The sequence below is a fragment of the Schistocerca cancellata genome, chromosome 8 (assembly GCF_023864275.1).
Source record: "Schistocerca cancellata isolate TAMUIC-IGC-003103 chromosome 8, iqSchCanc2.1, whole genome shotgun sequence".
NCBI classification, from domain to species: domain Eukaryota; kingdom Metazoa; phylum Arthropoda; class Insecta; order Orthoptera; family Acrididae; genus Schistocerca; species Schistocerca cancellata.
The window spans coordinates 16,364,914-16,378,760 of NC_064633.1; the positions used below are offsets into that span (position 1 = coordinate 16,364,914).

Consider the following 13,847-nt stretch of genomic DNA (forward strand, 5'->3'; position numbering starts at 1 on the left):
TTTGCTGTTGATGCTGTTGTGTACGGGAAGCTGTCGTTCTTCAGTGGCTGCAGGAGGTTATGAGACGATATGGACGGAACTGTAGTTGGTTTGATGAATGACAGGTAGTGGCAAATCTAGAAATATGTAAGTTAGTTCCGATGAGAAGGAAAAACAAATTCGAAAATTCTTAGTGTGCTGCTTGACAGAATGACTTCGTTTAAGTATCTGGGCGCAACGTTGCAAAGCGATATGAAATCGAACGAGCTTGTGAGGATTGTGATAGGGAAGGCGAATGAACGTCGACTTTGGTTTATTTGGAGAATTTTGGGAAAGTGAGGTTCATCCATAAGGGAGAGCACACGCAGCACGCTACTGCGACTCATTCTTGTGTATTGCACGAGTGTTTGGGGCCCACACGACGTCGGATTAAAGGACGCCATCGAAGCAGTTCAGAGGCGGGAGGCTAGATTTGTCACCGGTAGATTCGAACAAAAGGCGAATATTACCGAGATTCTTCGGGAACTGGAATCGGAATCCCTGAGGGGATGGCGACATTCTTCTCGAGGAACACCGTCAAGAAAATTTTGGGAACACGGAATTTAAAGCCGACTGCAGAACGATTTTATTTCTGCCAATATACATTTTGGCTAATGTCAACGAAAAATTAGGGCTGACATGGAAGCATGTAGACAGTCTGTCCCTCGCTTTACGGAACTTTGTAGGGTACCCTCCGTTACCTACCATATGGTGGCCTGCGAAGCATGTACCTAGATGCAGATGCAGAACACGGTGAGTACTGATAAGAGCTGAATTCTTTTATGCCCTACACATTGAAATCTTTACACCACAACAACCTCTGCACACAACTAGAGTATGGAGAACAAAGTAGCTGAGACCACTGAAAAGGGAAAATAGCGTGAGATAATACGTTTTCTGCATCTGAAGGGAAACAACGCAGCAACAACCCTGAGTTGATTTAAGTGTACAGCAAAGAGGCACCATAACATTGGTTACGTGGTGCAGACCCTTCCTGTGTGATCGAGGAAGCCCGAATGACGAAGAAGGAAGTGGCACATCAACTCTCTGGGAAGAACCGAGAGTTGCAAGAGGAGTGGATGCCTTGGTACTGGAACACCGCCGTATAGTGGTAAGAAGTGCAAATCAATCCTGCATCAGTTATTCATATCGTGCACAACATTTTGAACATGACCAAAGTCACTGCCATCTGGATTTCACGACTGCTCACAACCGTGCTAAAACACACATACATACACACACACACACACACACACACACACAGAGAGAGAGAGAGAGAGAGAGAGAGAGAGAGAGAATTTCGCTTCAGCCTCGTTTAATTTTTCGTTCTCGCTGCAGCGATCTACCATCAGAAAACTGGTTTGATGCATCTCTTCACACTACTTTATCCTGCGAGTTTCTTGATCTCTGCATTTGTATTCCAATCTTCGCCCATGTAAACCGGCTTACTCTAGTTAAATCTTGACCCTGCTCCCCAATTTTTGACACAGATTTTTAGGTTAGTGCACCCCTCCCTCATCACGTTGATCAGTTCTTGATGCTTCACAGTGAGTCCCATCAACTACTACCTTATACAATAAATTTCTATTCTCTTCGGTTCTATTTAGAATTACATCATTGGTCATTAAATCTCCATATCACATTTTCAGCACTTTCCTCTAGCGTCTGTCTCAACTGCATCTATTATCTTCTGACCTCAATTGTTTATCGTACACGTTTCACTTGCATACAAGCCTACACTCCATACAAGTATCTTCACAAAAGGCTTCCTAGCCTTTAAATTTATCCTCGATGTTAGCAAATTCTTTTTTTTAGGTATGTTTTTCCTTGTTATTTCTAGTCTGGTTTTTAAATCCTGCTTTCCTTAGCCATCGACACACAAAAAATTTGTTGCCAAAACAGCAAAACTTGTCTACCACTTTAACTGTCTCGTTTACTCGTGTATCGCGTAATTCATTCCTCATATATTGCACTACCCTTGTTTTACACTAGGAGATAGTAATATTATAACGTCCTTTACATACACGGTGCATTCCTTTCAGGCGCTGTCCCAAATTCCTTGCCGTCGTTCATAAAATATCATGTCACTGGCAAATCTCAAAAGTTTCTGTTTCTTTTCCCTCAACTTTTATTCCCTTTTCAAATTTCAGATTGAAGTACTTTGCGGCAAGGCTACAACAGTTTTTCACTCCCTCTTCAACTACTGTTTGCCTTTCATATTCATCAAATCTTATAATTGCAGTCTGGTTTCTGTACAACCGGTATACGTCCTTCAGCTCCCTGTATTTCACGAGGTGCATTCAAGTTCTAAGGCCGCCGATTTTTTTTCTAATTAACTACTCACCCAAAATCGATGAAACTGGCGTTACGTCTCGACGTAATCGCCCTGCAGACGTAGACATTTTTCACATCGCTGACGCCATGATTACATGGCAGCGGCGAAGGCTTCTTTAGGAGTCTGTTTTGACCACTGGAAAATCGCTAAGGCAATAGCATCACGGCTGGTGAATGTGCAGCCATGGAGACTGTCTTTCATTGCTGGAAAAAGCCAAAAGTCACTAGGAGCCAGGTCAGGTGAGTAGGGAGCATGAGGAATCACTTCAAAGTTGTTATCACGAAGAAACTGTTGCGTAACGTTAGCTCGATGTGCGGGTGCGTTGTCTCGGTGAAACAGCACACGCGGAGCCCTTCCCGGACGTTTTTGTTGCAGTGCAGGAAGGAATTCGTTCTTCAAAACATTTTCGTAGGATGCACCTGTTACCGTAGTGCCCTTTGGAACGCAATGGGTAAGGATTACGCCCTCGCTGTCCCAGAACATGGACACCATCATTTTTTCAGCACTGGCGGTTACCCGAATTTTTATTGGTGGCGGTGAATCTGTGTGCTTCCATTGAGCTGACTGGCGCTTTGTTTCTGGATTGAAAAATGGCATCCACGTCTCATCCATTGTCACAACCGACGAAAAGAAAGTCCCATTCATGCTGTCGTTGCGCGTCAACATTGCTTGGCAACATGCCACACGGGCAGCCATGTGGTCGTCCGTCAGCATTCGTGGCACCCACCTGGATGACACTTTTCGCATTTTCAGGTCGTCATGCAGGATTGTGTGCACAGAACCCACAGAAATGCCAAATCTGGAGGCGATCTGTTCAACAGTCATTCGGCGCTCCCCCAAAACAATTCTCTCCACTTTCTCGATCATGTCGTCAGACCGGCTTGTGCGAGCCCGAGGTTGTTTCGGTTTGTTATCACACGATGTTCTGCCTTCATTAAACTGTCGCACCCACGAACGCACTTTCGACACATCCATAACGCCATCACCACATGTCTCATTCAACTGTCGATGAATTTCAATTGGTTTCACACCACGCAAATTCAGAAAGCGAATATTTGCACGCTGTTCAAGTAAGAAAAACGTCGCCATTTTAAGTATTTAAAACAGTTTTCATTCTCGCCGCTGGCGGTAAAATGTCATCTGCCGTACGGTGCTGCCACCACTGGGACGTATTGACAATGAACGCGGCCTCATTTTAAAACAATGCGCATGTTTCTATCTCTTTCCAGTCCGGAGACAAAAAATCGGAGGCCTTAGAACTTGAATGCACCTCGTATCCGCGCTACATTCAGAGTTTCAAAGAGTGTATTCCCACCTACATTTTCAAAAGCGTTCTCTAAGTGTACAAACGCTATAAACGTGGGTTTGGCTTTCTTTAACATAGCTTCTAGGGTCTGTAGTAGTTAAGAACTGCCTCGCGTGTTTCTGTCTTACACCAGGATCCAAACTGATCTTCCCCGAGGGCGGCTTCTACCAGTTTTTTCCATTATTCTGTAATTCTTTTTCGAAGTTGTGGATTTCGAATAATTTAAATGTCTGTTCATTTCAGCCTCTGTGCATTTCTCCCACAGAAGACGACAAGATGTCATACATACCGAAGACCATGACCTAATTGGCCAAAACCTTGTCACCAAGGAAGCGTTAATGTTCATTACTGGCTTTTTTACTCATTTTATAAATCGAAGCCATACTGTTAGCAAAAATAACAGGGATGGAAGTGTAGTGAATACAGATAAGCTGCACGCAGGATGCTACGCACGCAGTGACGCACTCCCTTCCGCTACGCACGCTGAAATAGGCGTCACGGCTATGGCACCGCATTCAGGTATCGATCGCTGAGAGACATGATTTCAGTGTAACTAAATGAGAAGCACCGGTCGTCTTCGCAAAGGATTTCCCAGCACGAGAGCCGACAAAGTGAGGGTGGAAGCCGCACATCGGCATCTGGCGAATCCGCTTTGCTGTTTCGCTGTCAAAGAGAGTTGCGCCCTCATTTACTTGACAAGCAGGAGGCGCGCCCTTCAAAAGACCTTTGCATGTCACACAGAAGAGTTTGTCAGCATTTCATGAAAATGTTGGCTGCTCTGTGTTAAATTTCATATTCCTGTTACTGAACAGAACTTCATTTTGAAACGACTGCTTTCACCTCTAGACCACTTACCTTGCAACTCAAAATTTCACTCTCAAATAGCAGTGCACATTGCTTCGTGTAATTCGTCGCAGACGACGTCGATCACATCGCCTTTGGAAAGGGAATCGTGTAGGTGTACTGCACATGTCGAATAGATCCTTAACCTTAATTTGTGTACACATATAGAAATACCGTTAAGATACATCAGGCTTTTGCATTTTTGCCTCAGAACTGAATTAAAATTAGAACCCCAACAGCTGGTTCTAAGCAAAAGCTTCCTAAAGATTTCCTACTGTTGTAAGATAAATGCTAGAACAGGAATTATTCCTAATTTGGACTTGCTCTGCCCCACTACCAGCTCCCCTCTTACTTGGCAAAAAACACTCTTTTTCTACAGGAAACGAACCTACATTGATATTGCAATACGAAATCGTCACACCACCCAAACAAACAGAAGCATGCTACATTTAGATCCATGTTGACAAATCCATACACCATCCCTTAAAAACCCTAAGCACTAACACAACAAATAGATATCACCAATACAATGGATATTCAGTAAAATAAAATGACAAACCATCCTACAAAACCCAACCCAACATCAGTAATAGCAGCACTACACGAAAACAACTGACTCAACACAACCTGCACATGCATTCCCTACTTAAACTCAGCATCACCACGAACAGTCGAGCTGTTTAGAAATGTTAATATGAAAGTAATTTCCTCCGCAAACAACAAACTTGGACACTACTTGCCTCACACAGTAAATATTAACACCCCACTCACAGGTACAATCGAATATATAAATTACAGTATAACGTTGCTCTGCTTAGGAAATCAGGAAGGACTTTTCATATTGTGTTACGAACAACACACTGATGCTTTCTTAGCAGCTAACTATATGTTTGTTAACACACGCACACTAAGTGACATCCACATAAATTAATTGTACAACACAAAGAAACTAATCGTACAAGACTTGAAGTGCCATAATAATTATAAATACTGTTACACAAAGAAAAATTTCCAGAAAACATGTTAAATGAAATAGAGTTTAGCGCCACAGCATTTTCACCAATTTTAAAGGTTCATTTTTTCCAAGCAATCAAGTTTTTAATAGTTGCCACAATTTGAGAACGTAAGGTCACCATCTGATAACTGAACAAATAATTGAATCGTAGATGATATTTATGTATAAATGTCAATAACTAGCACACCTGTATCATCTTAGACATAAGAATAGCCATATGTACCCTATCTGATCAAAAGTATCCGGACATCCCCAGAAACATACGTCTTTCATATTAGGTGCATTTTGCTGCCACCTACTGCCAGGTACTCAATATCAGCGACCTCAGTAGTCATTAGACATCGTGAGAGAGGACAAAGGAGCGCTTCGCGGAACTCAAGGACTTCGAATGTGGTCAGATTATCTGGACCATCCACCCCTTCCAGTGCCCCCACAACCTCCAGCTTGTGTCATACGTCTGTATGTGAGATTCCCACACTCCTAAATATACCTAGGTCCACTGTTTCCGATGTTATAGTGAAATGGAAATGTGGAGGGACACGTACAGCACAAAAGCGTACAGGCCGACCTCGTCTGTTGACTAATAGACATCGCCGACAGTTGAAGAGGGTCGTAATGTGTAATAGGCAGACGTCTATCTAGACCATCACACAGGAATTCCAAACTGCATCAGAATCCATTGCAAGTACAATGACAGTTAGGCGGGAGGTGAGAAAACTAGGATTTCGTGTTCGAGTGGCTGCTCATAAGCCACACATCACGCCGGTAAATGCCAAACGACGCCTCCCTTGGTGTAAGGAGCGCAAATATTGGACGATTGAACAGTGGAAAAACGTTATGTGGAGTGATGAATCACGGTACACAATGTGGCGATGTGATGGCAGGGTGTGGGTATGGCGAATGTCCGGTGAACGTCATCTGCCAGCGTGTGTAGTGCCAACAGTCAAATTCGGAGGCGGTGGTGTTATGGTGTGATCTCCCTTGCCACCCACTACATCTTCCACAACCAGGCCCACTTCACCTTTACCCACCTCAGCACCCTCATTTAAGCCTTTCTTCTCCTCCTTCCTCACCCTTGCCCCCTCCACACACTGGTAAGCCAAAAGTATCGCCTCATCTACCGAAACATCTGCTCCTTTCCCTCCAACGAATATCTTTTCATGAATGCCCTGCCCCAGCACCAGATTGACTCCTTCATTATTAATGGAACCTTCCTCCACCCTCACCATGATGTCCACACCTCTCCCTATCTCCTTCACCACATCGACAACGCCCTTCCCCTTGTGCGAGGTGGGGTCACTATTAGTCACCTCAAGCATATCCTTGTCTGACCACAACCACTGTTCAATGATGTGATCAAAACCTTCATGCTCACCATCATTTTTCCTCTCTCACCATCACCTGTGTCACAATCTACATCCAGCAGCTCCTCTCCCCTACTATTTCAGCACACCTTCTCCTCCACCTATATGATTGCTGCAGGCTGCCACGCTTCAGCGGTGACATCAGTTCCTTGCTACCCTTCAAAGTGACCTTGTTCCCCTCCCATAACATACTCATTCCAAAAGTGGCACCACCCTCAATATCGTCCCCACTTCTCCAAACCTCCTTGGTCATGTCACCACAGAAGTCCTATACCCTATTGGTTAGCGACAGCCTCACAATCCTTCTCACCATCCCCTCAGCCCATTGCCCACCTCTTGCACCCCACCCTGCAGCTCATCCAAAGATCGTCCATGACTACCACCAAGCTCTCTGGAATGCCTACCAGGAATCCGTTGCCACCCAGATCAAAAGCCACTCACATACCTTTCAACATCTTGCTGACATCAGCCATGCCTCATCTTTCCTCCAGAACATGATCCTTGACGCCTTGGAGACCCACCTTACACCAAAGTTATTCACCCTGACCATCCTACTCTTCCTCCACAAGCCATCCTTCTTCTCCTTGAATCCCACAGCCTCTACCGCTCCTTCCTCTGCACACTGCTCTGTCACCAGGAATTACAATGGCACATACGTAACCTTTTAACAGCAAAGAAACGCCAGGACTAGCGCAGACATATACATGACTCAATCCCACCCTCCCTGTCAACTCCTCCAAGTACTGGTCTGCCTCCCACCGTCTTACTGGTAGCCATCCCACCCCTCATTACCCCCTTCTCCATGACAACCCCCACCCTTTCCTGACACCATCAGTAACGCTAACCAATTTGCTTTTCACCTCTCCTAGGTCTTCTCGATTCCTGATAATCGCCACTTTACTCCCTCTTCCCCACAATTCTTGAACACACTGATACCTCTGTCCTGTCACTGGCCCCCCCTTGCCAGTACTTGGATTAGTTAGCCCCTCAGATTGAACCATTACAGAACACGAGATCAAACTCCTACTCCACTCTAAACAAATCACCGTCCCCGGTAACGACATCGTCACCTACTGCCACCTCAAGGAATCCCCCCTCCTTCCTTGCTGTCGTTACTACTTTGGATAACTTCATCCCTTCCACTGACTTCTATACAGACCTGTGGAAGACTTCCCATGTCCTGTTGTTCCCTAAAACCAGCAAACGCCCTTCTGACACCTCTTCCTATCATCCCAAATGCCTCATCTCTGTGTTCAAAAATGATCCAAATGGCTCTGAGCACTGTGGGACATCAGTCATCAGTCATCAGTCCCCTAGAAGTTAGAACTACTTAAACGTAACTAACCTAAGGACATCAAACACATCCATGCCCGAGGCAGGATTCGAACCTGCGACCGCAGCGGTTACGCGGTTTCTCTATGTTCAGTAAGGTCCATCCTCTCCTGACATATTCGTCGCCACTTAAACCAGCTCTGCCTCGTTCCCCTTACCTAGTGTGGCTTCTGCCCCTCCTTCTCCGCCAATGACCAGCTTCTTAACCTTACCAATCTCCTTTTCCTCCAACTTCTCCCATCTTTCCACTGTTTTTGTTTTCCTCGACCTCCAGAACACCTATGATGGTGTATGGCATCCCCAGCTCCTCTTTCAACTCCAGACCCACTCCCTTCCTATCGATTTCGTCCATCTTGTCACTTACTTCCTCTCCCATCAACCTTCCTATGTCACTCTCCACAATACCAAGTCCCATAAGCTTTATCCCCCTGTAGGCATGTCCCAAGGTTCTGTCCTTTCCCCTCTTCTCCTGTATTCCGCAGATACATCCCAACCTCCCCTGCCTGTTCACCTCCTTCAGTCTGCTGATGAAACTGTTTTACTGGACCTCTATACTACCCTTCAACAGTTCCACATACCCTTCAAACACACATCAACCAGTTCACCACTTGGTGCAACCAGTGGTTCCTTTGCATCAACCGTTTCAAGACCCAGGCAGTCCTGACAGAACGTACCACCTCTCCTTCCGGCTCCATGACTTTTACCTTACCATTCATGTTCGTCCTATCCAACTCACTCCTACCCTGAAATATATGAAATATACTTGGCCCCCCTCTCGACCGTCACGTCGCCTGGACTCCCCTTCTCCTTACAATCCAACACAAAGCCAAACCCATCGGGACCATCCGACCGCTGTGTCATCCACAGCGGAGGGTGTGGATAGGAGGGGCGAGTGGTCAGCACACCTGTCTCCAGGTCTTTATGATGGTTTTCTTTGACCGGTGCCGCTACTATTCACTCTAGTAGCTCCTCAGTTGGCATCACGAGACTGAGTGCATCCCGAAAAATGGCAACAGCGAATGGTAGCCCAGATGGTCACCCATCCAAATGCCGGCCACACCCGTCAGCACTTAACTCTGGTGATCAGATGGGAACCAGTGTATCCACTGCGGCAAGGCCGTTGCCTACTGCAGTGTAGCGCAAGAGCAAATGGGTTATAGATGGCACGAGCTTCGTAAGAAAATGTAAGCCAGTCTATTTTACAAGCATCGCCTTGTGATATGTACAGTTTGTTCATAAACAGTAGCTACACTATTAAGAATACATTCACAGATATTTAGAATAAGTGCAGACACAACTAAGCATTACATATAATACAGTTCATTGTTTGGCATAAGACTATGGACCTGTCACTGTCGCGATTTGCACACACAAAACAAATTTAGCAAATGCTCTACCATGCGTTTCTTCATCTTCAGTTGCTGTGTCTGTTTTAATTCATCTGGTAGTTTCTGTTGATTCAATTTCATTTTCACTTGCGGAATCGGTATTGTATCCATCACTATGACTATCGCTATTCGAATTATGCTACTTCAGACATTTATGATCACCTCTGGCTCTTGTTCCAGTGAACTTTCTCTTGAAACATACTACTATTCAACTTTCTTTACGAGTTCACAGTTTTTTTCCCCGTCATCTTTTGTTATGGAAGCAATTTTTCCATCTATAAATTCTGATAACGAGTCCATTCACAGTCTCACATTACGTTCGGAAACGCTGTTCTTGCCTGTTACCCGTATCAGCTCTATAGCTTTCGATTCTGGGTGCTATGGTATGGTACATCGTGTTCGATTAAAATACTATTTTATAAGCTGAGGCCTGATTTGTTCAATTTGATCAGTGAATGTAACTGGGGTTTCAGAATGTCTTTGCGGGAAGGCATTTCCTTTTGTGTTAACCAGAACACCATTTCTCTGCTCCTATTGTTGGAGCACGAGTCAGTTATTTACTGTGGTAAGGGGCGTTATTTATAACACGATGTACCATACCATAGCACCCAGAATCGAAATCTACAGAGCTGATACGGGTAACAGGCAAGAACAGCGTTTCCGAGCGTAATGTGAGACTGTGAATGGAATCGTTATCAGAATTTATAGATGAAAAACTTGCTTCCATAACAAAAGATGACGGGGAAAAAAACTGTGAGCTCGTAAAGAAAGTTGAATAGTAGTATGTTTCAAGAGAAAGTTCACTGGAACAAGAGCCAGAGGTGATCATAAATGTCTGAAGTATCAGTTTGGCGACGCAATAAACGAAAATCATATCTACTTTTTCGATTGTCGTAATGAATTTGAAAGTTTGAAAGGCTTCACGACCAATTTGTCTGATCGCTACAGCAGCACAGCACCGACTGGAAACACACGAACAACAAAAGATACGGTACTCATGTGCGTTGTGTGTTGGCTTACAATTTAACGGTGCAGTAGGGCAGCCGCGCGGGATTAGCCGAGCGGTCTTGGGCCTTGCAGTCATGGACTGTGCGACTGGTCCGGGCGGAGGTTTGAGTCCTCCCTCGGGCATGGGTGTGTGTGTGTTGGTCCTTGGGGTAATTTAGGTTAAGTAGTGTGTAAGCTTAGGGACTGATGACCTTAGCAGTTAAGTCCCATAAGATATCACACACATTTGAACATTTTTTTGCAGTGAGGCAGACTTCTGCGCAAGATCCCCTGACAGTGGGATAGTTGTTTGCAGTACTGTTATCTTGTTACTACTTATGTCATTAAAGTTTTGATCGAAGACTCTTTCCAAGGCCATATCTACGTATAGAGTGCCATCAACGGTAAGTCCGAGGTGTTTTTTGTTATCTTTTTTCTGGTAACTCCATTATACCTTATTCGGGTATAGCTCCTATCCAAATGGTAAACACGTTTTTAAAAGCCTAACAGTGGATAACTTGTTACAATATAAACATCATTCTAAGCCGTCTTTTTCATCTCTCCACAATTCGCCCTTTCTTCTGTAAGCTTCCTACAGTGACATTCAGTTTGGATAATCCAAACGCGTGGTCTCTGAGTGGCCCAATTCTAAGCTTTTGGTATGTTACCATTCTCACTCTATACAGAGTGAGGCAACTGAGGTCATCCCAAATACATCTGGAACTAATACACAGGTCGAAGTACGGTTTCAGCCAAGATACAGCCCACTATGTCACAAATTTTCAGGCGTACGCTCCCGAAATATGACTCCGACGTTTTTGATGGCACCCCACGGTATCTCCTCTACGCAAATACTTCGTGCGTCCTAACTACAACGCATATGACGCCGTTTACAGAGCATTAATAAAGATGCGGTCGTTTACAGCAGTGACCTCTACCTGTAGCAAGTGCTCCCATTTCGTCTCGAAGCCACAAAGATCCAGCACTCAAAGAAAGTTGCCCTGAGATGGACAAAAACTTAATTAAATGTAGTTGCCTATGGCAAAGATCGAGGGTAGTTAAATACTGAAAAGGCAATACCTTCGCAAAAGTTACTTCATTCAGTTTCAACAGAATGTCAGTTACTGCAATTCTCATAATGAAACGAACGATACATTTCGTTCGATTAAAGCAGGAAGATCTGCAGCGAATAGGCACTTGGTGAAGGGAGTGGCAACTGACCGTTAACCTAGACAAATGTAATATGTTGCGAATACATAGAAAGAAGGATCCTTTATTGTATGATTATATGATAGCGGAACAAACACTGGTAGCAGTAGCAGTTACTTCTGTAAAATATCTTGGAGTATGCATACGGAACGAAGTGGAATGATCATATCAAATTAATTGTTGGTAAGGCGGGTGCCAGGTTGAGATGCATTGGGAGAGTCCTTAGAAAATGTAGTCCATCAACAAAGGAGGTGGCTTACAAAACGCTCGTTCGACCTATACTCGAGTATTGCTCATCAGTGTGGAATCCGTACTAGATCGAGTTGACAGAGGAGATAGAGGAGATCCAAAGAAGAGCGGTGCATTTTGTCACAGGGTTATTTGGTAAGCGTGATAGCGTTACGGAGATGTTTAGCAAACTCAAGTGGCAGACTCTGCAAGAGAGGCGCTCTGCATCACGGTGTAGCTTGCTGTCCAGGTTTCGAGAGGGTACGTTTCTGGATGAGGTATCGAATATATTGCTTCCCCCTAAATATACCTCGCGAGGAGATCACGAATGTAAAATTAGAGAGATTCGAGTGCGCGCGGAGGCTTTCCGGTAGTCGTTCTTCCCGCCAACCATACGCGGCTGTAACAGGAAAGGGAGGTAATGACAGTGGCACGTAAAGTGCCCTCTACCACACACCGTTGGGTGGCTTCGGAGTACAATTTTGTAAATGTAGATTGTGCTCCGATGCTTAGGAAGAACACTTTTGCGAATCTTAACATACACTCTAAAAGAAGAAGAAGAAATAGAAGGAGGAAAGATGATGATGATGATGATTATGTTTGGTTTGTGGGGCGCTCAACTGCGTGGTTATCAGCGCCCGTACAATTACCCAATCTTTGATCAGTCCAATTTCGCCACTTTCCTGGATGATGATGAAATGATGAGGACAACACAAACACCCAGTCATCTCGAGGCAGGTGAAAATCCCTGACCCCGCCGGGAATCGAACCCGGGACCCCGTGCTCGGGAAGCAAGAACGCTACAGCGAGACCACGAGCGGCGGACAGGGAGGAAAGAGAAGACAACGACGTACCACGAAGGAATTATCCGAACTCGATGAAAATCAGTTGATTTGATGTACATGTACAGACAAACTAATGATTACAATTTCAGAAAAATTGTGTGATTTATCGAATAGAAGCAGCTTCACCAATTGTGTAAGTCAGGAGTGTGTCCGTCTGCCTCTGGCCGTTATGCAACCAGTTATTCGGCTTCACACTGATTGACAGAGTCGTCGTGTGTCCTCCTGAGGGATGATGTGCTACATCCTGTCCATTTGGCGTGTTAGATCGTCAAAACCCCGAGCTAGTTGCAGGGTGCTGCCCATAATGCTCCATCTGTTCTAAATTTTGGAGAGATCCGGAGACATTGCTGGTCCAGGTAGGGTTTAGTACGCACCAGACAAGCAGCAGAAATACTTGACGTGTGCGAGCGGGTATTATGTTGAAACTTCCTGGCAGATTAAAACTGTGTGCCCGACCGAGACTCGAACTCGGGACCTTTGCCTTTCGCGGGCAAGTGCTCTACCAACTGAGCTACCGAAGCACGACTCGCGGGAGAGCTTCTGTAAACTTTGGAAGGTAGGAGACGAGATACTGGCAGAAGTAAAGCTGTGAGACCGGGCGTGAGTCGTGCTTCGGTAGCTCAGATGGTAGAGCACTTGCCCGCGAAAGGCAAAGGTCCCGCATTCGAGTCTCGGTCGGGCACACAGTTTTAATCTGCCAGGAAGTTTCATATCAGCGCACACTCCGCTGCGGAGTGAAAATCTCATTCTGGGTATTATCTTGCTGAAATGTAAGTCCAGGATGGCTTGCAATGTGGAGCAACGAAACGGGGCGTAGAATATCGTCGACGTACTGCTGTGCTGTCAGGCTGCCGTGTATGACAACCTGAGCTGTGCTACGGTTTGCATTGGTGCTGTTTGTAGGTTTCCGCCCTATGTTGGAGGCCAGAAAGTATCGTTTAGTTGACATGACGTGTTGACTGGCGCCACTTGCTTTT

General features: G+C 45.1%; 1 pseudogene; it reads right to left on the bottom strand.

Moving 5' to 3' along the window:
- Positions 1-9,220: 9,220 nt before the first annotated feature.
- On the bottom strand, positions 9,221-9,338 carry LOC126096152 (5S ribosomal RNA; annotated as a pseudogene).
- Between the last annotated feature and the right edge of the window lie 4,509 nt (positions 9,339-13,847).